General features: G+C 36.4%; 1 long non-coding RNA gene across 2 annotated transcripts in view; it reads right to left on the reverse strand.

Annotated features, from left to right (window-relative positions):
• The window catches only part of LOC107970209 (uncharacterized), a 60,097-nt gene that overhangs the window by 21,545 nt on the left and 16,981 nt on the right, over positions 1–21,571 (reverse strand). Inside the window, exon 2 of one of the 2 annotated variants that reach the window (XR_008541467.1) lies at positions 19,404–19,452. The exons of the other annotated variant lie outside the window; for it this stretch is intronic. This is a non-coding gene — a long non-coding RNA (uncharacterized LOC107970209). The remainder of the gene's footprint in view (positions 1–19,403; positions 19,453–21,571) is intronic. 2 annotated transcript variants of the gene reach the window in all.

Genomic DNA, 21,571 nt, shown 5'->3' on the forward strand with positions numbered 1-21,571 from the left:
GCCTGGCTGATTTCTGTATTTTTAGTAGAGATTTGGTCTCACAATGTGGCCTAGGCTGGTCTCGAACTCCTGGGCTCAAGCGATCTGCCTGCCTCAGCCTCCCAAGGTGCTGGGATAGCAGGCATGAGTCACTGTTCCCAGCTGCTCACAACTTTAAAAAAGAAAGCTTGATGTCTCAACTACATTCTAATGTCATATGGATTATGTTCCAACAAATTCTTTTTTTTCAAAGAAAACAATTATTTAAAAAATCATTAACAGGTTTGTTTATTATTTGACATTTAAAATGTGCTGTTTTTATATTGAAATAACTCTATCCAAAGTGTACGAAGAGAGAATGGATTCCCTAAGATGGTCAAGTGCAGCAGCATGTTAGCTATCAGACAATAATAAATTGGGAATGACAGATAGTGCTGACCATGGTGCATTCCATAGTGAGAATGGTAAGGACTTAGCAGCTTCCCATTAAATTAATGAGAACCCTCAGCCTTTTTGGCCAGCAAGATTAAGCAACATAATGGAGACATCTGAATACCTTTCTACCACCCTGGGAATGAAAGGCAAGATTGAAAGGACAACCAATTCAGTTAAGTGTTTGGCTTTTCACCCAGGTTACCCCTAGATTGGGCTGTTATTCCACTATTCTCTCATTTTGGCTTTCAAGATCAGCAGCAGCTAAAATAGCATTTTGAAGTATTTTAGGTTGTTTATACCCTTGTTTCCTGAATCAATAAGAAATAAAAAGACCAGGAATCCCTCCAGGTCCCTAAAACTGTCCAATAAAGGTGTGCTGTTAATTTGGATTTATAAGCAGGGTTTTCATTTTATGGTCTGCTTGCTTTTTATAATCAGCAACTCTTCAGTCTGCTATCTAAAAGGAGGCATAGCAATTAGTTAAAAATTAAAATGAAAAAGACTAGAATCTAACTGTGGATTTTTCCTCTTCTGTGAGGCAGGATGTGAAAAATCAAAGTATTGGATTAGGAATTAGGCGAGTAGTGCCACTAACAACATGTGCAGCCTGGAAAAATCCAATCTCTCAAAGCCTCAGTCTCTCCATTGGTAATCAGTTTGACAGTATGATGGCTACGTTTTTCAGCATTTCTAACTATATTGCTCTCTTTAAAAACAAAGACTGATATGGAGAATGGGTAGGTAACAGAGCACCAGTATTCCCAAGAAGATATATGCCCAAGAAAATGAATCCTCTCTTGGGCATACATCTTCTTCTGTAAATGGGAATCTATTTACAGATTTTATTTATTTATTTTTCTTGAGACAGAGTCTCACTCTGTCTCTCAGGCTGGAGTGTAGTGATGCAATCTTGGGATCTTGGCTCACTGCAACCTCCGCCTCTTGGGTTTAAGCAATTCTTGTGCCTCAGCTTCTTGAGTACCTGAGAATTCAGGTGTGCGCCACCACACCCGGCTACTTTTTGTGTAGAGATGGAGTTTCACCATGTTGGCCAGGCTGGTCTCACACTCCTGACCTCATGTGGTCCACCCACCCTTGGCCTCCTAGAGTGCTAGGATTACAGGCGTGAGCCACCACGCCCGGCCTATTTACAGATTTATGCTATCTATTTTTCTACTATTGAACACTCAAATTCTAATCCATGGAAATTCCATTTATATATTGAAGAGTAAGCACACAGAACATTGTTCACATTGCTACTGTTAGTATTTTTTACCGGGACTTATAACATCACCTGTTAGGTCAACATTGATCCACCAGTCAACACAATTTGTTTGTATTTTTGCTTTCTTTAATCCATAATTTAATTCTCTTAACCCCCCTGGGAAAAATCCGTAGGCATCACTTTGAAGTTTATTTCTCATAATCTTTGAAAACATAGGTCATTAAGTGACTGTGTTTCCATTTAGAGGATTAATCCTCTGTGTGTTTTCTAATTCCTTAGGCTGACTAGTCTTGTCATCTCAATAGCCATTAACATCTTACCCAGAGAACGGAAGCTTAAAGAAAGCTGTTGAAGATTTAAGATAATCTATAAGTTTGGATAGTTTTTTTTTATTTATCGTATTTATTTATTTATTTGAGACAAGAGTCTTGCTCTGTCACCCAGGCTGGAGTGCAGTGATGCGATCTCGGCTCACTGCAACCTCTGTCTCCCCAGTTCAAGCGATTCTCATGCCTCACCCTCCGGAGTAGCTGGGATTACAATCGTGTCCCACCACACCTGGCTAATTTTTGTATTGTTATTAGAGATGAGGTTTCACTGTGTTGGCCTGACCTCAAGTGATCCACCCACCTCAGCCTCCCAAAGTGCTGGGATTATAGGCACGAGCCACTGTGCCTGGCCAAAGGTTTTAAAATTGTAAAGACCTGTAACATTAACCTTTGCATAGAGAAACACATAGTGGGGTTACTAGATCTGTATGTTTCACAGACTTCTGAGAGAGCTCAAGCCCCAGGAAAATAATGAAATCAAACTTTAGTGTCCAAAATTTCTTAGTAGTTTTTTATGAAAGTCTGCAAGGAAAAGAAATAGCAACATTGAGCACTTACTATTTGACAAGTCCTTTCTGTATATTAGCCTGCTTTATCTTATCTTAGCCCTAAAAGTGTCATGAGTCCTGGTTCACATATAAAGAAACTGAGGCTTAACAATGTAAGGATTCTTCCTTTGACTCTTTCTATGACAGGTAGTCAACAGCAAAATCAGTATTCCAACGCTAGTCTATAAAAGTCTAAAATTGATGTTTTCACTCTGTCACTGCTTCTCTTGCAAAACCTATTAGATATTCCCTTTATTTCTGCCCTTCATGCTTCTTTCTCTCTATTGATTGATTGATTGATTGAGACAGGGTTTCATTCCCATTGCCCAGGCTAGAGTGCAGTGGCGCGATCTCAGCTCACTACAACCTCCACCTCCCCAGTTCAAACACTCCTGTCTCAGCCTCCAGAGTAACTAGGACTACAGGCACGGACCACTATGCCCTGCTGATTTTTATACTTTTAGTAGAGATGGGGTTTCACCATGTTGGCCAGGCTGGTCTTGAACTCCTGACCTCAAGTGATCTGCCCACCTTGGCCCCCCAAAGTACTGGGATTACAGGTGTGAGCCACAGTGCCCGATCACTCTCTCCATCTTTAAACTCAAAGGTGGAGACTTTTTAGTTAAATTTTCTTCCACCTACCAAGCTTCTGCTAATAAAGTAATTTTTGTTTTATTAGAGTTAGCATTTATTGAGAACTATGTGGCCTAAACTGCACTGTAGGGTTTGGCACTATAAGAATAGCGTTTACAGATTTGAAAACAAAGGCTAAAAAGATTTAGTAATTGCCTACGATGAGCTTGTTGGTGAGTTCTGAAGAAAAAAATTCAATCCCTTATCCATGTAACTATAGAGTGTGCAGTTAGCCACTATTTAAAAATCTAAGCCTCAGGAAGAAAATATATATTAAAATTTCTTTTATTTCAAGTAGGGGGGATTTAATTAAATTTGTATTTTTCAAAGAGATTTGGTGGCTTATCTCTATTCTGAAAATTCTCTTCAGCCTTTTGCTTTTTGAAAAACGATTTGCACTATGCCTAAGAAAAACAAGAACCAAACAAAATGCCACTGATATTATGGTATACCACTGCCATCTAATGGCCACTATGGCTAACAAATTGCAAATGTTTTATGATTGAAAATGACCAATGTACAATTATTAAAATATGGAGATGCAAGGTTGAATTTGAAGGGAAATGCTAGAGTAGCTTAATTTGATTTTATTACTTACTGTGGATCTGAGCCATCCCAAGAGTAAATACACAGTTTTAGCTCTTCCTGCGTGTGTCATGAAGTGAACATTAGTGTTAGAGGCCTTTAAACAATGAATTGTAAAAAGCAAACACACCATGTGCAGTTGGGAATTTTGCTTTAAATTTTGTAAACTTTTTGGGTAAGCACGATTTTAAGTCGCATCTATATATTTCAAAAACATTTTGGAATTAGCTGTGGGAATGCCGTGCTGGGCTTGGTGACTGATACATACACTGAGCAAAACCAACTGGTGTTTTGGTCCATATGTGCATGGATGGTACTACCGGATACAGCATTTTGGATTTTTATTGCATGTAGATTAATGTAACACTTCATTTTTCATTTGTTTGTTTGTAAATTTGTTCAAACACTTCTTTATTTGTTAGCTTATTTAAACCACTTGTGCCAGAGATGCCTGCCCATTTTGGCATGGAGAAACCAGAGATTTTGGATTCAGATATGTTTAGAACCATGAGTTGGAAGGACATTCAGTTACTCATTTAGCAAATATTTATTGAGTTTTGGTGAGGTGTTGCACACAGAGTAAACATGACATACTCTTCTTCCCTTCAAAGTAATTGTAGAAGTATCAAGTAACTATAGAAAGCAGAAACACAGATAGGCAAACACAAGACAAAATATGGCTAGTGGGATTGAGGACATGTTACCCCAACATGTGAGACCTTGGCTTTTGAGAAAACAGCAGAGGCAGAAAGGTCACTCTCACTTTCCCATCACACTTTTCTCCTAAAGCAGACTACAAAATCCAGCGAGCTTACTCTTTGACCTTCTCTAGACCCTCATTTCAGAGGCATCCTCCCTATACCAGGAGGAGAGAAACAGGGACACAGAAAAGAATCTGCACAAGCAGAACTTGCTAAATCCCCCCTCCCCCAGTTTATTATCACTAGATTATGCCCTCTGTCCAATCACAATTCTTGACAACTGTTCACTCTTAATCAAACTGAAGCATTAAAATACATAAGCTTACCTGTTTGCGGGATCTTCAGATTTCTGAAGCCTCCTCTCTTACATAAAATTTATATTAAATGAATTTAAATCCTACTCAAACTATTCCTAAAAATAGTTGAAGAGGGAATATTTCCAAACTCACTCTATGAGGCCGGTATTACCCTGATATCAAAACCAGACAAAGAAACAACAACAAAAAAGAGAAAACTACAGGTCAATATCTCTGTTGTATATTGATGCAAAAATCCTCAACAAAATTCCAGCAAACTGAATTCAACAATACATTAGAATGATTATTTATCATGACCAAGTGGGATTTATCCCTGGGATCTAAGGATGGTTCAACACACACAAAATCAATCAGCATGCCACATCATATCAACAGAATGAAGAATAAAACCATATGATTATTTCAATTGATGTAGAAAAAGCATTCAATAAAATTCAATATCCCTTCATGATAAAAACCCTCAAAAAACTGGGTATAGAAGGAACATACCTCAACATAATAAAAGCCATATATGACAGACCCACAGCTAGTATCATACTGAATGGGGAAAAACTGAAAGCCTTTTCTCTAAGATCTGGAACATGGCATGGATGCCCACTGTCACTACTGTTATTCTTCATAATACTGGAAGTCCTAGCCAGAGCATTCAGACAAGAGAAAGATGTAAAGGGCTCCAAATTAGAAAGGAAGAAATCAGATTATCCTTGTTTGCAGATGATATGATCTTGTATTTGGAAATACCTAAAGATTTCACAAGAAAGCTATAAGAACTGTTAAATTTACTGATAAATTCAGTAAAGTTGCAGGATATAAAATCAACATATGAAAATCATTAGCATTTCTATATTCCAACAGTGAACAATGTGAGAAAGAAATAAAAAATAGTCCCACTTACAATAGCAATACATAAAATTAGATACCCAGGAATTAACTTAACCAAATAAGTGAAAGATCTGTATAATGAAAACTATAAAACACTGATGAAGGAAATTGAAGAGGACACCAAAAAATGGAAAAATATTCCATGTTCATGGATTGGAAGAATCAATATTGTTAAAATGTCCCTACTACCCAAAGCGATCTACAGATTCAATGCAATTTCTGTCAAAATACCAATGACATTCATCACAGAAAAGGAAAAAAAAATTCCTAACAATTATATGGAACAAGAAAACATCCAGAATAGCCAAAGGAATCCTGAGTAAAAAGAACAAAACTTGAGGAATCACATTACCTGACTTCAAACTATACTACAGAGCTATAGCAACCAAAATGGCACGATACTGACATAAAGACAGACTCGTAGACCAATGAGAATAGAGAACCCAGAAACAAGACATGCCTATAGTGAATATATTTTTGACAAAGGTGCCAAGAACATACACTGGGGAAAAGACAGTCTCTTCAATAAATGGTGCTGGGAAAACTTGATGTACAGATGCAGAAGAATGAAACTAGGTCCCTATCTCCAACCATATACAAAAATCAAATCAAAATGGATTAAAGACTTAAGTCTAACACCTCAAAATATAAAACTACTACAAGAAAACATTGGGGAAATGATCCAGGACATTGATCTAAGCAAAGATTTCTTGAGCAATACCCCACAAAGAGGGACAACCAAAGCAAAAACGGATGAGTAGGATCACATCAAGTTAAAAAGCTCCTACATAGCAAAAGATACAATTAACAAAGTGAATAGACAACCCACAGAATGAGAGAAAATATTTGCAAACTACAACTAGCTACTCATCTGACAAGGGATTAATAATCAGAATACATAAGGAGCTCAAACAACTCTATAGGGAAAAAAAACCTAATATTCCAATCAAAAGATGGGCAAAAGGTCTGAATAGACATTACCCAAAATAAGACATACAAATAGAAAACAGGCATATGAAAAGTGCTCAACATCACTGATCATCAGATATATGCAAAAAAAAAAAAATCTAACAATGAGATATCATCTCACCCTTGTCAAAATGGCTTATACCCAAAAGACAGGCAATAACAAATGCTTGCAAGGATGTGGAGAAAAGGGAACCTCCTTGTACACTGTTGGTGGAAGTGTAAATTGGTACAACCACTATAGAGAAGAGTTTGGAGGTTCCTCAAAAAACTAAAAATTGAGCTACCATATGATCCAGCAATCCCACTGCTGGGTACATACCCAAGAGAGGAAACCTCTATATTAAAGAGATATCTGCACACCTATGTTTGTTGTGGCACTGTTTACAATAGCTAAGATTAGGAGGCAACTTACATGCCCATCAGCGGATAAATGGATAAAGAAAATGTGAAACATATACACAACGGAGTACTATTCAGCCATAAGAAAGAATGAGATCCAGTCATTTGCAACAACATGATGGAACCGAGGAAGATCATTATGTTAAGTGAAATAAGCCAGGCACAGAAAGAAAAACATCGCATGTTCTCACTTATTTGTGGGATCTAAAAATCAAAACGGCTGAACTCATGGACATAGCAATTTGAAGGGTGGTTACCAGAGGCTAGGAAGAGTAGCAGGGGATTTGGAGAGAGGTGGTGATGGTTAATAAGTATTAAAAAAAAAATAGAAAGAATAAATAAGACCTACTATTTGATAGCATAATAGAGTGACTATATTCAATAATAATTCTATATTTTTAAATAACTTTAAAGAATGTAATTGGATTGTTTGTAACTCAGACAATCGAGAGGATTCTCCATCGTGTGCTTATCTCTCATTGCATGCCTGTATCAAAACATCTCATGTACCCCAAAAATATGTACACCTACTATATACCCACAAAACTTTTTAAGTAAAATTTTTAAAAAATTAAATTGTATGCTTTTTTTTTGTTGTTAATCTGTCTTTTTTTATCGGGGTCTTGGCCATGAACCTAAGATGAGAAGGAAAGATATTTCTTTTCCCCTACATGGCATTGCAAGGAATGAGTGAAGAACAATGTCTCCTTGCTTATATGTGTGTCTCTAGAAGTCAGCAAGCACCTCACACGTGGTAAACACCCAAATGTTACTGGATGAATGAATAAAGTAGCATTAATTGAGTTAAATGTGAGTGTTATAAGACACCTAACCACAATTCGAGAGGTTGCTGTCTGGAGTAGGAGACTGGGCTAAGGCATGATTAGGCATAAGCAGCCATGAGAGTCGGTGGAGCAGTGTGTTTCAGACAGACTTCAGGGATCTTTTTTTCTCTCTTTTTCTTTTTCTTTTCTTTTCTTTTCTTTTTTTTTTTTTTTTTTTTTTGAGACAGAGTCGCACTCAGTCGCCCAGGCTGGAGCGCAGTGGCTCGATCTCGCTCACTGCAAGCTCCACTTCCTGGGTTCACACCCTTCTCCTGCCTCAGTCTCCCGAGTAGCTGGGACTACAGGCACCTGCCACCATGCTCAGCTAATTTTTTGTTGTTTTTTTTTTTTCAGTAGAGATGGGGTTTCACCGTGTTAGCCAGGATGGTCGCGATCTCCTGACCTTGTGATCCACCCTCCTCGGCCTCCCAAAGTGCTGGGATTACAGGCATGAGCCACAACGCCAGGCCTTTTTTTTCTTTCAGAAATCTGTTTTTCTTTGTTTTCATAGGTTATTGGGGAACAGGTGGTGTTTGGTTATATGATTAAGTTCCTTAGTGGTGATTTGTGAGATTTTGGTGCACCCATCACCCAAGCAGTATACACAGCAGACAATTTGTAATCTTTTATCCCTTACCCCTTTCCCATCCTTTCCCCTGAGTCCCCTGTGGCATTCTTATGCCTTTGCATCCTCATAGCTTAGCTCCCACTTATGAGTGAGAACATGTGATGTTTGGTTTTCCATTCCTGAGTTACTTCACTTAGAATAATAGTCTCCAATCTCATTCAGGCCACTGCAAATGCCATTAATTCATTCCTTTTTATTGCTGAGTAGTATTCTAGTGTGTCTGTGTGTGTGTGTGTGTGTGTGTGTGTGTGTGTATGTGTGTGTGTATGTGCCACAGTTTCTTTATCCATTCATTGATTGATGGGCATTTGGGTCGGTTCCACGTTTTGCAATTGTGAATTGTGCTGCTATAAACATGCATGTGCAAGTATCTTTATCTTTTTCGTATAATGATTTCTTTTCCTCTGGGTAGATACCCAGTAGTGGGATTGCTGGATCAAATGGTAGTTCTACTTTTAGTTCTTTAAGAAATCTCCACACTGTTTTCCATAGTGGTTGTACTAGTTTATGTTCCCACCAGCAGTGTAGAAGTGTTCCCAGTTCACCACATCCATGCCAACATCTATTATTTTTTGATTTTTTGTTTATGACCATTCTTGCAGGAGTAAGGTGGTATTGCATTATGGTTTTGATTTGCATTTTCCTGATCATAAGTGACATTGAGCATTTTTTAATATGTTTGTTAGTTATTTGTATATCTTCTTTTGAGAATTGTCTATTCATGTCCTTAGCCCACTTTTTGATGGGATTGTTTGTTTCTTTCCTTGCTAATTTGTTTGAGTTCATTGTAGATTCTGGATATTAGTCCTTTGTTAGATGTATAGATTGTGAATACGTTCTCCCACTCTGTGGGTTGTCTATTTACTCTGCTGACTATTCCAAATACTTACAGTCAACTGATCTTCAGCAAAGCAAACAAAAACATAAAGTGGGAAAGGACACCCTATTCAATAAATGGTGTTGGAATAATTGGCAAGCCACATGTAGGAGAATGATGATGGATCCTCATCTCTCACCTTATACAAAAATCAACTCAAGATGGATCTAGGACTTAAATCTAAGACCTGAAACTATAAAACTTCTAGAAGATAATATTGGAAAAACCCTTCTAGATATTGGCCTATGCAAGGATTTCATGACCAAGAACCCAAAGGCAAATACAATAAAAAAAGATAAATAGCTGGGACTTAATTAAATTAAAGAGCTTTTACATGGCAAAAGGAGATCTGGTTTTTAAACCTCTGTCAGTGCAGCTATGATTCTAATCCTGAGTGTCATTACTTATATCTTAAGTAAATCTCTATACCTTTCTTGGCCTTCGATCTTCATTTAAGAATGAGGAATGTGATAGTTAATTTTATGTGTTAATTTGACTGGGTCACAGGGTACCCAGATATCTGGTCAAACATTATTCTGGGTGTTTATATGAAGATATTTTTGGATGAGATTAACAATTTAAATCAGTAGAAATGAGATAAAGCAGATTATCCTCCATAATGTGGGAGGGCGTCATCCAATCAGTTGAAGGACTAAATAGAACAAAAGACTGATCCTTACTCAGATGAGAGCAAATTCTCCTGACAGGCAGCCTTCTCACTGTCATATTGGCTCTTCTTCCCAATTAGCCTCTGCTTTTCTAATTGCGTAGCAAAGTTGTGCAAGGGATTGCTCAAAGATATGCAACTCTTCAGAAGCCTAGGCTTGGAACCATCATCTTGTCACTCCCGCCACGTTTGATTTGCCGAAACATGTCCTGAGGCTAGCCCAGTTTCAGAGGAGAGGAGATGGACACCACCTCCTGATGGGAAGAAAGTTAAAGTCACGTCGTGAAGAACTGGGAATGATTTTTGCAATCAGCCTACCATATTTATCTACCATCTTCATGCATTTTCCAAAAATTCCTTTACCAACTCTTTAACATTCTATTTATTCATGAGGTCTACATTTCCATAACCATATATGAAATTGTGGGTTTAAAGTTAAAACTTTTTTATGTGCATTAGACATTATAACTCTTAAAAATTGAGAGAAAAAAACTTACCCACATACTTAAATAAGGTAGAGTTCAGAAGTTTGTACGGGATTCAGAGACTGATGGGAAATTCTCTAACATGCTGTGAGATAGTAAAAATGATCTCTCTAACAAGTACTAGAGTCCCTGTTGTGTCCATAGCACTAGAATAAGTGCAGGGGAAAGGACTAAGAACTTAAAACCTGTTTTAGGAGAGTTTGCAACGCAGAGTGGCCAACAGAATCATCTTGTCCACCTCCACACTAGCCAACCCATAAAGAATGTAAACCCTATGTCTATCATACAAAGAATAATTAAAATGGTATTTGGAAAAGGAGGTGATCAAGTGGAAAGGAGGGATAGAAGAAGGAATCATGGACTGAATTGGCTTCAAGCTAGACCTTCAAATATGAGTAGGAGAAGAATAGATAACCTTAAGGTAGGGAGGCTTTTTAAATGGGAAAGAAGCCCCAGCTAGAGGCTCAAAGACAGTAAATAAAAAACCACAGTTAGAAGTCAGTAAAATTAGATATATAATGTTAAAACCAACATTATTCACATTATGGTATGTAAATGACATTATATAATACTTAGTTTTGGTCATCAACATGGTGGTCATTATGCACATCTGAATTTAAGAGAGACAGGAAATATATATAAAGAGTTGAGAAATGGGGATGAATTCTACTTCTGGTAAGGTAGGGCTGCATACTTTGAACCAATATTCCTACTAAAGACAAGGTGAAAAAACGGACATTTTATCAAAGCCATTAGCCTAATGACACAAAAAGCTCAGAAAAATGGTGAAAAATTATCAGGTGAAGATCCAAAAGAAGGTTAAAGTGCAGAAAAGTGAATCCAGCTGAGAGGGTAATTTTTCCCTTGGGACCATTAGCTGCTCAGGACCTGGCCAGCACTTCTGATGGCTTCTCAGGGATAAAGACACCAAAGGTGGCATCTAGGCCCACATTTTAAGCTTGGGGCCCTAAAGACTACATTCTGAATCAACCTCAAGTAGCACTGCCCTCACACAGACTGCAGCCCAGCTTCAAAGCAGCTAAATCTCTGAAATTGAGTTAAGGTGTTCTAAGGCTACCAGCAATTTAGAAATTTTGTTTTTCAGCCTGTTTCATGTTCCTTTCAGCTAAGTTTTCCTTCTACTGGACACAGGTGGAATCTCAATGAGAAAAGATATTCATGAGACTATTAAGGAAATATAAAATGATGTATCATGTGTGCTGCAAAAGGGAATTTTACTTATTATGCTAAGGAATTTAGAGGAAAACATTGCAGCTTTGTTTATTTTAAAAAATAATAAAATTAAAAGTTAAACTTTTTTATTGGTGGCCAACCAAGGACCATTCATATATTTGGCTGTCTTTTGACATCTCCTTTACTTGAAAATCCATTTAGAAGGCTTTTCTAATGTGCTATGTGTGGAAATTGGTTGCAAGATTTAGAACAAAAATAATTCTGAGTGACATGTGAATTATCAAGTCATAGCTGAGAGAACTAAATCCAGTTTCTGAAGAAATAATACAGTTAGCCTTGTACCATTGGCTCTGATGGAGTTTGATTTTTGTGAGGTATGGATGTTTTCAGTTTTTGATACATAGTCTCAAGATATAACTAAAAGTAGGCTTTGGTGCTATTTTTGGAGGTGTATAATCTGCTACTCTACTTAAAATGTTTTGGTACATCTTCCTGTTTAATTCATTTCTCTGAGTCCCAATATGTCAGAACAAGATGTCCTCCTTCTTTCATTTTGGGGGACCCAATTTTTATTTCTGTAATTTTAATTATCACTTGTCTACCCTCTTCTTTACAGTGTTTTTACATGTGGGCCACTTTGTTAAGTGACTAAGCAAAGCCTGAGCCACCAGATGCTGACTTGCAGGAAAAAAATGAACTTAATGTACTCCAGTAAATCCAGTGGTAAAATTTGCCACGGCCAGGTCTTATAGTACAACACATTAAACAGGAATCTGTGTCTAAGATATTCAAAATTATTTTAAATTTTTAGTAAAATCAGCAGAGAATAACCATGAAATAAAAAAAATGGAAGCAAATATAACCACATCATAAACAAAATGTTCTCTTCCTCCAAACCTTCCATGGTAATTAATTTTATGTGTCATCTTAACTAGATTATGGTGCCCAGTTGGTTGGTAAAACCCTAGTCTACACATTGCTGCACAGTATTTTTTAGATGTGATTAACATCTACAATTGGCTGGCTTTAAGTAAAGCAGATTACACTCCATGATGTGAGTGGGCCTCATCCAATCAGTTGAAGGCCTTGAGAGTAGAGACTGAGGTTTCCCAAAGTAGAAGAATTCTGTCTCCAGATTGTCACAAGGAAATTCTTCCTGAGTTTCCACCCTGAGTTTCCACCCTTCAGACTCAAGAATGCAATATCAACTCTTATCTGAAATCTGAGTCCAGTTTTTCTGCCTGCCCCATGAATTTCAGGCTTGCCAGTCCCAATAATTGAGTCAATTCTTTAAAATAGATCTCTCTCTCTCTCAATCTCTCTCTCTCTATCTCTCTCTCAATCTCTCTCTCTCTCTCTCTCTCTCTCTCGTGTGTGTGTGTCTGTGTGTGTGTGTGTGTTTCCCTGGAGAACTCTGACTAATTCTTACACCTTCCAAGGAAGGAATAAGTTTCCAATGGTTATTTGTAACATTCCATGTAAATATCTGAATGCATCTAACATACATGTAGAGAAGTATTTTTAATATTGCCTTTGCATTTTGTTTAAAACCAAATGGATAGTAGCCACTTATAACCCATTTATTATGTATAGCTGTTTTAATACTTTCCAGGAGGTTATGTTCTTTTGACCCTCTGAGGTTTCTTCCCATAGTTTCACCCTACTTTTGCTTTCATTCTAATCCTTAAAGAGCATGAAAGCTTATTCTTTTCCTCCCTGAGTAAATAAAACCAATATAGTTATGTCATCTTGTGGCCCTTTGTGTATTTTAGGCCAATTTTTTTTTCCTTTCATGAAAGCAACTATTGACACAAAACTATTTAAACAACTATTATTTACATCTATAGGAAAAAATACTACTGATTTTTATAAAACATTTGCCAGAGAATTATGATTAAGGGCAATTTACGAAAGGCATGAGTGTTACGGCCATTGCTCAGGGCAACAACTAGTTGGGAAGAAACAAAAATAATTTGTTACAAAAGAAAAGTGAGTTAGTAATGGAAAAGTCTAGAAGATAAGTATTTGATGAGTATATGAAGACTAATTTTGACATTTTCATTCTCAGCTTCTTGTAAGTAGGAGAAAAGAGTTCAGTTTTAGACAATCAAATGGAAAATTCTAAAAGGTACATTTAAGAATTTCTTAATCTTTTCTCATAATCTAATCAGACTGACTATATCACAAATAGTTGTCATGGAAAAGAAAAAAAGTGTAGGCAGCTAAGGGAAGGAGATAGAGGAAACAAAAAAAGAACAGTTGATAAAATATCCAAAATTGCATAATACATTAAACTTATAATTTTTCAAATGTCTTTATATAGTCACTTGGAGATGATGATTAACTGTATTAGTTTCTTCAAAACACACTTGGGAAGGTTTTAACGAAGTTATATAAGTACCAGTGTTCACAGTATGGCAGGAGAATTTTATCTTAGCAACTGGTATTAGTGATCTAAAAATGTTTCGCCCTTCTATGAGCACCCTAAAATCTGTTCTTACACACACCCTCCAGATTTTTTCCAACTTAAATTGGCAAGTCTTTGATTCTTTTTATGTATATGACATCAACCAAACTTGCAAGTTTTTAATTTGTAGTTTATTCCCTTTGCTATACTGACACCAAACTCTAGTGACAGGTGTGGACAAAGTAGGGATAAGAGAGACGTGTGGGTAATAGACTGTTTCTTTAAGGAAATCACTATGGTGAGGCGGCAACAAAATAATCCTCAAGCAATGGAGAAAGAACTCTCAGACAAGAAAAAGAAATCTGCTTTTGAAGGTAGGAGATGCTTCATGGAAGGTGGGTGAAAACCCCTATAGATCTGATTTCAGGTTCTTGAATTTAGATATTTGGGTTTAAAATTCCCTCCCTTTACACCATCTAATTCTACTAGAGTCACGCCACCGTACAGGTCTTCCATTTTTGCTACCATACTTCGGTGGCAACAATACTATCTCCCAAACTTTGTTCCCAAGGACACACAGGATGACATAATTAGCAGTACACAGGATGACTTAATTAGCAGTTTTCACAACTCTTTGTCATGGATTACTGAATTCCAAAACCAAAATATTAGGGAACTTCAACTAGATGCATTCAGACCAGACAACCAATCCCATTTTCTCCATATTTTCCCAGGGATATTTAGTTTGTGTCTATCTGCTTTGCTTTCTGTATCAATTAAGAGGTTGTTTTGCAATAAGTAACAGAAACATACTGTGGATAGCTTAAATACGTATACTTTAAGGATATCAAGAGCTCACTATATTAATAGAAGGCTTGTCTGAAGCCGCATCTCTTAGCATCTCATCTGGCCCAGATGTGGGCACTGCTGTTGAGAATGAATTGCTATCATTCTTGTATGCACCACGAAGTAAAGATTCCAAACCATGTATGGAAAATCCAGTTGAGAGAACTAAATCATCGTAACTGCTTGGCCGCCAGGCTGTTCCTTATCCTCTTTGCCCTTTGCAGTGGGAAATAAGATACTGCCTTCCAAAAGGAATCATCACGGTGGGAAATTACCTGCAAATAGGACACCACGCCAGCTCAAAATACAAGTGGGTACTGAAGTTCCTTATCCTTAGATGTTGCTATCCTTATACTCAGCATAATCTTCACCATTGACTAAAATGCCCTCTAATGTAGATAACTTGTATTTGTCTCTTAGAGAACTCTGAACTGCTGCCACCCTGAACATGTCTTGGCTTCTTTTTTCCCCCTAGTAGGATCAAAAGCGAGTTTTTTTTTCATTGTAATTGTTCAGTCATCGTCAATCTATTAACTTGTGTTGATTTGCAAGGCGGCAGCCAAATGACTGTCACAATAACAAAAGCCAAGTCTCCTTTGATTGTAGAATCATCAATAATATTTATTCACTTGTCTCTGGCATGAGACAATTACTTTTCTGCTACAGAAAGGCCGTTTTAATTGAACTTGTATTTCCTGCTTCCCAGGCATTTTGAGTAGGAGGAGGGCAGACCTCCTCACCATCTAATGCAATTGTTTTGCATCATCTTAATTTGAGTGGAGGCTGACATTCCCGAATTCCTGATTACATGCCAAGCTGTGGGGTGTGGCAAACAGCTCAGTTGTTTTAATTCCAGAAACTGAGTGATGACATTTTGCTAAGCTTCTGTCATATACGCCCTCATGAAGGGTGGGAAAATTTTGAACTCTGGGCTTCAGTTTATGTGTTATGTTTAGTAAGTGTGTAAGTAACTAAAGCACCTTTGTTTACTTGGTTTTGACATTTGGAGAATGAGGTTTTCTCACCACAAGATAGAATACCAAGTGAATCTTGTTCTTCACACGTTCCTGATAAAGATGAAGAAACAAATGATTGAGAAGTTAAATGATAATTTAAAAAATGTGGTAAATACCAAATGAATAGTGTAGGCAGAAAAGGGAATAAGAAAGAACTTTGGTGACGGTCATGGCAGCGGGAATGGTGGGCTATCCCTTTACCCCAAGTTCTGCATCACAGAGAACAGGTTTAATTTTTTCTATGTTCAGATAAAAATCAACCAAAAAATTCTTTTAATTTGTACTACTGCTAGGTAAATATTTCTGCCTCCATTCCCCTAGGAGAAGATACTAATGCGTAAACTTATTCCACTACTACCCCAAATAACTGTTCAAACCCAAAGTAAAGACTTGGACCCCAAGCCTAAATCTGGTACATGTGATCCCTAGGTTGCCAGCCTTAAATATGTATAACTTTGCATTGAACCCAAGGTTAGATCTTGGGGGGGAAATCATTGAGTTGCTATGTCCAAGGGAAAATGTCTATGAATGTGACCTGGGGCATCATGTCTTTTTGCCCAGACCCTGAGAGGACCTGCATCTGTTTTCAGACCAACCTCCATCTGGAACTTAATATCTGTACAAAATGGATGATTTTAGGGGACTGCCTGTGGCTTAGGCAGAATTGTAGAGTCAAACAGAGAAAGAAATCATCTTTTTAATAAACTGGTGCTACAGGATTTTCCAGTTTAAACTCCAGTTACCCTTCCTTTATCCCTCCTGAATTGGTTTTATAAGTTTAAAAGAACAGACAATGAAGTCCTGTCAGACTGGTTCACACAAACTCCACAGCACCTGACAGGTTTGAAAAACACTAACATTTGAGTATTCCCAAGTGTCACACACTATCTGCACATATTCTGGGTATATGAGTATGGAAAGGAAGGGACTTCTCCAAAATATTTTACAAACCCTGAATTCCTCTAATGGGGTTAGAAACTCCTTTCCTAAATCACAACTTCAAGAAAAAAACTTCTGGAATCCTACAATATAGTATCACCTCTAAATGTTTTCTATCAAATCCACAGTACAATAAAGACTTCATAAATAAAACTTATAAATAAAATTTATAAATAAAACTTATAAATAAAACTTATAAATAAAATTTATAAATAAAACTTATAAATAAAATTCACAAATAAATTTATTTATAAATAAATTTACAAATAAATTTATTTATAAATAAAATTTACAAATAAAATTTATAAATAAATTTATTTATAAATAAAATTATTTATAAGTACATAAAATTTATAAATAAAATTTATGTATTTATAAATAAAATTTATGTATTTATAATAAATAAAATTTATTTATTCATAAATAAAATAAAATTTGTAAGCAAAACTTATTTATTCATAAATAAAATAAATAAAAGAGTAGATGGGACTACAGGCCCAGATAATTTTTTTTTTTTTTTTTTTTTGGTAGAGACGAGGTTTCACCATGTTGGTCAGGCTGGTTTTGAACTTTTGACCTCAAGTGATCTGCCTGCCTCAGCCTCCCAAAGTTCTTGGATTACAGGTGTGAGCCATGGCTCCTGGCAAGTCTTGCCTTTAAACATAAAATGCCAAGGAGTAACAAAGTGAAGGAAACAGACTTCCCAGAATTTTTGGTGCTATTCTTTGATAGCAATGGCACTAGTAAGAGGAGAAACCTACACTGTATTTTCTTTGTCCCTGATTGCCATGGAGTAGGTCATCCAGGGGAGGGGGTAGTGTGGTCTTTTGGAAGAATATGAAAAGGGGAGTTAGAAAGAAGAACGAAGGAGGTATGGTTTGTGATATGATCTTGCCCTTCTCAAGTAATTAGAAATTTGAAGATGCTTGAGAGTATCAAATGTTACTAAATTGTACACATATTTCTAATTCCTTACTCCTAAAACATCACTTAATAAAATTCACTTAAAAAAAAAAACCTCTCATCAGAGGTGTCTAGTTTTTGATTCAACAGCAGGTGAGGATCTTAGAGGTTGCCGCTCCATTCTAACAAGTAAAAAGTTAAACAGCCTGAAAAAATCAGCAACTCTTGTCAGGTCTGTAAGCAAAGTGAGGTCCCAGAGCAAATCGCTAATCCTAAAATTGGAGAGATGGACAAGTGACTATAGAGAAGCACAGCTTACCAGAGCAAAAATCTCCCTGGAAACCAGTAGGAAAACCTGAACTGTAATTTATGGATTGCTGAAGGCTCAGTATGGACAAGTCTGATAGATAAAATCTCTAGGGGAACCCAATCATTTTGGGGTCCCCATAATTTTGTGAGTTTTGCCTCCTGGAGTCCTAACAGGTTCTCTCAGTGAACAGTGAAGAAAAATCTCATTCTTCCAGCACAGGGAGGGGAAAAGATCTCACCTTGAAATACACCAGAGCATTCTGTTCTACTTAACAAGGTTGCCCTCAGGAGAAGCTATTTAACCAGAACCTAACTTAATGTGGTTTTCTCAGAGTCTGCGTGTCCTGGTAGAAGAGAAATACCCAATCCCAGTCCCCTCTGGCTTCCAGATAGGGAAAGAGAAACCCAACTCCAGCCCAGTCCAGCCATCGTGCCTCATGAGAAAGGGAAGGGGACTGAAAAGCCCTTGTGAAGTTCACAGTCCAGGTAAAAGCTCAATAAACACTGACACCTATTCATGAGACTATAGGACACTTCTCCTCCTTTCACATCTTTCCACCATATTACTAAAGTCCTGTTCACAGTAGTTTCTTTAACTCTATCCATCGTGTCCAGCTATCAAGAAAAAAATTACAAGCTGTCCTAAAAGGCAAAAAGCATAATTTGAAGGGACAGAGGAAGTATTAGAACCAGACTCAGATATGGCCAGGATGTTAGAATTATCAGACCAATGATTTTAAACAACAATAAATAATGTGCTAAGGGATATAATGGATAAAGTAAATAGTATGCAGGGACAGACAGATGATGTAATCAGAGAGATGGAAATTCTAAAAAAGGACCAAAAAGAAATATCAGCGATCAATCATACTATAACAGAATTGAAGAATGTATTTGATGGGCTTATTAGTAGACTAAAATTGGCCGTAGAAAAATCGTTGAGCCTGTGGATATCTCAATAGAAACCTCCAAAACAGAAAATCAAAGAAAAAAACTGACAGGAACAGAACAGAATATCCAAGGGCTAGGAAAACTACAAAAGGTGTAACATGTGTGTAATGCAAATACCAGAAGAATAAGAAAGAGAGAAATGGACAGAATAACTATTTGAAATAATAATGACGAAAATTTCCCCAAATTAATATCAGACACTAAACCACCAATCCAGGAAGCTCTGAGAACACTAAGGAAGATAAATACACCCCCCCCCCAAAAAAATACACTTACGTATATCATTTTAAAACTATAGAAAAATCAAAGATAAAGAAAAAATCCCAGAAGAAGCCAAAAGAACAGAAAACCTTACCCACAGAGAAGGAAAGATAAGAATTACATCCACCTTCTCCTCAGAAACCCTGCAAGAAAAAAGAGAGTGGAGTGAAATATTTAACATGTTCAGGGGAAAAAAAAGCAACCGAACTAGAACTCTGTGAAATTGTCTTCAAAAGTGAATGAGAAATAAAAACTTTCTCAGACAAACAAAAATTGAAGGAATGTGTTTCCAATAGACGTATGTAGCAAGAAATGTTAAGAGGTTTTTTTAGCAAGAAGAAAAAATATATAGGTCAGAAACTCAGATCTACATAAAGGAAAAGCATAGGAAAAGGAATAAATGAAAGTAAAATTAAAATTTTTAATTTTTTCATTCTTAATTGATCTAAAGGATAACAGTTTTTAAGATAATAACAACAATATGTATGTGTGTATACATGTGCTTATTTATGCTCATGTATAAATTAAATGAAATACAGCAATCAGACAAAGGATAGGAGGAAAGAATTAAGATTATTTTGTTATTATAAGGTACTATACATACTACCCATAATAAATGGTATAGTCTTATTAAAGTAGATTTGAATTAGTTATAAATGCATATGGCAAACTTCAGGGAAACTACCTTTTAAAAAGTATAACTGATGATCTAGGAAAGGAGAAAAAATAAAATCATATAAAATTCACAATTAAAATGATAAAAGACAGAACAATAGTGTGCTATAGATTGAATGTTTGTCCCCCTCCAAAACTTATTTAGAGATTGAATTGCCAATGTAATGGTATTAGGAAGTGAGACCTTTTAGAGGTGATTACGCCATGAGGGTGCCACTCTAAGGGGTGGGTTTTATGTCTTAATAAAAGGGTTTTCAGAAGTGGGCTCTCTCTCAACTCTTCTGCTTTTCTGCTGTGTAAAGAACAATATTCTTCCCCTCTGGGGAATTCAGCATTCAAGGTGTCATTTTGGGAGCAGAAACCAGGTCCTCAGCAGATACTAAAGTTGCTGCTGCCTTGATATTAGACAATATCAGCCTCTGTAATTGCAAGCCAATAGATTCCTATTCATTATGAATTACCCAGTCCGTGGTATCCTGTTATAGCAGCACCAGCAGATCAAGAAACATTGGAAGACAAAAATAGGAACAAGCAATTAAAGCAATGAATTAAAAACAGTAATGAATACAATAGATACTAATCCAATTACATTAATAATCACTTTAAACATCAATGGTCTAAATGCACCAATTAGAGAATAAAGATGATGAGAGTAAATCAGAAAGCAGGACACAGCTAGACGTTGTCTATAAGAAACACACTTTAGTTATAAAGACATACAGAATAAAAGTAAATGGATGGAGACAGATAAACCGTGCTAACACTGATGAAAAGAAAGTGGTGTCACTATTAATTTCAGACAGAGTAGACTTCAGAGCAAGGAAAGTTATCAGAGATTAAGAAGGGCATTACACAATGATAAAGGGGTCATTTCTCCAGGAAGATATAATAATCCTGAACACGTGTTTGCCAATAACACGATGTCAAAATATGACACAATAAGGGATTTTGGCACGTATTTCAAAACTCCTTGATCAGAAAAGGGAGACCCAGCAGTCGAAAATCAATAAGAACATAGTAAAATTCAACAATACCATCAATTAACCGGATATAATTGACATTTATAGAGTACTTTATTCAACAACAGTAGATTATATATTCTTCCTAAGCTCACATGAAACCACATGAGATCACAATTTGGGCCATAAAACACACCTCAACAAATTTAAAAAAATAGAAATTATACAATTTCCATTCTCATACCACAGTGAAATTAAACTACAAATCAATAGCAAAAAGGTAGCTGAAAAACCTGAAAATATGTGGAGATTAAACAACATACTTTTAAATGACTCATAAGTCAAAAAAGAAATATCCAAAAAAATTTAAATATTTTGAACTAAACAAAAATGAAAACAAATTAAAATTTGTGTGATACAGTGAAAGCAGTGCTTACAGGTAAACTTACAGCATTGAATGCACATGTTACAAAAGAACAAAGATTTAAAATCAATTATCTAAACTTTAACTTAGGAAACTGGGAAAAGAAGAGCAAATTAATTTCAAGGTTAGCATGAGAAAAGAAATAATAAAAGTTAAAGCAGAAATCAATGAAACTGAAAATAGAAATTCAATTTTTTAAAATCA

The sequence above is a fragment of the Pan troglodytes genome, chromosome 22 (assembly GCF_028858775.2).
Source record: "Pan troglodytes isolate AG18354 chromosome 22, NHGRI_mPanTro3-v2.0_pri, whole genome shotgun sequence".
NCBI lineage: Eukaryota > Metazoa > Chordata > Mammalia > Primates > Hominidae > Pan > Pan troglodytes.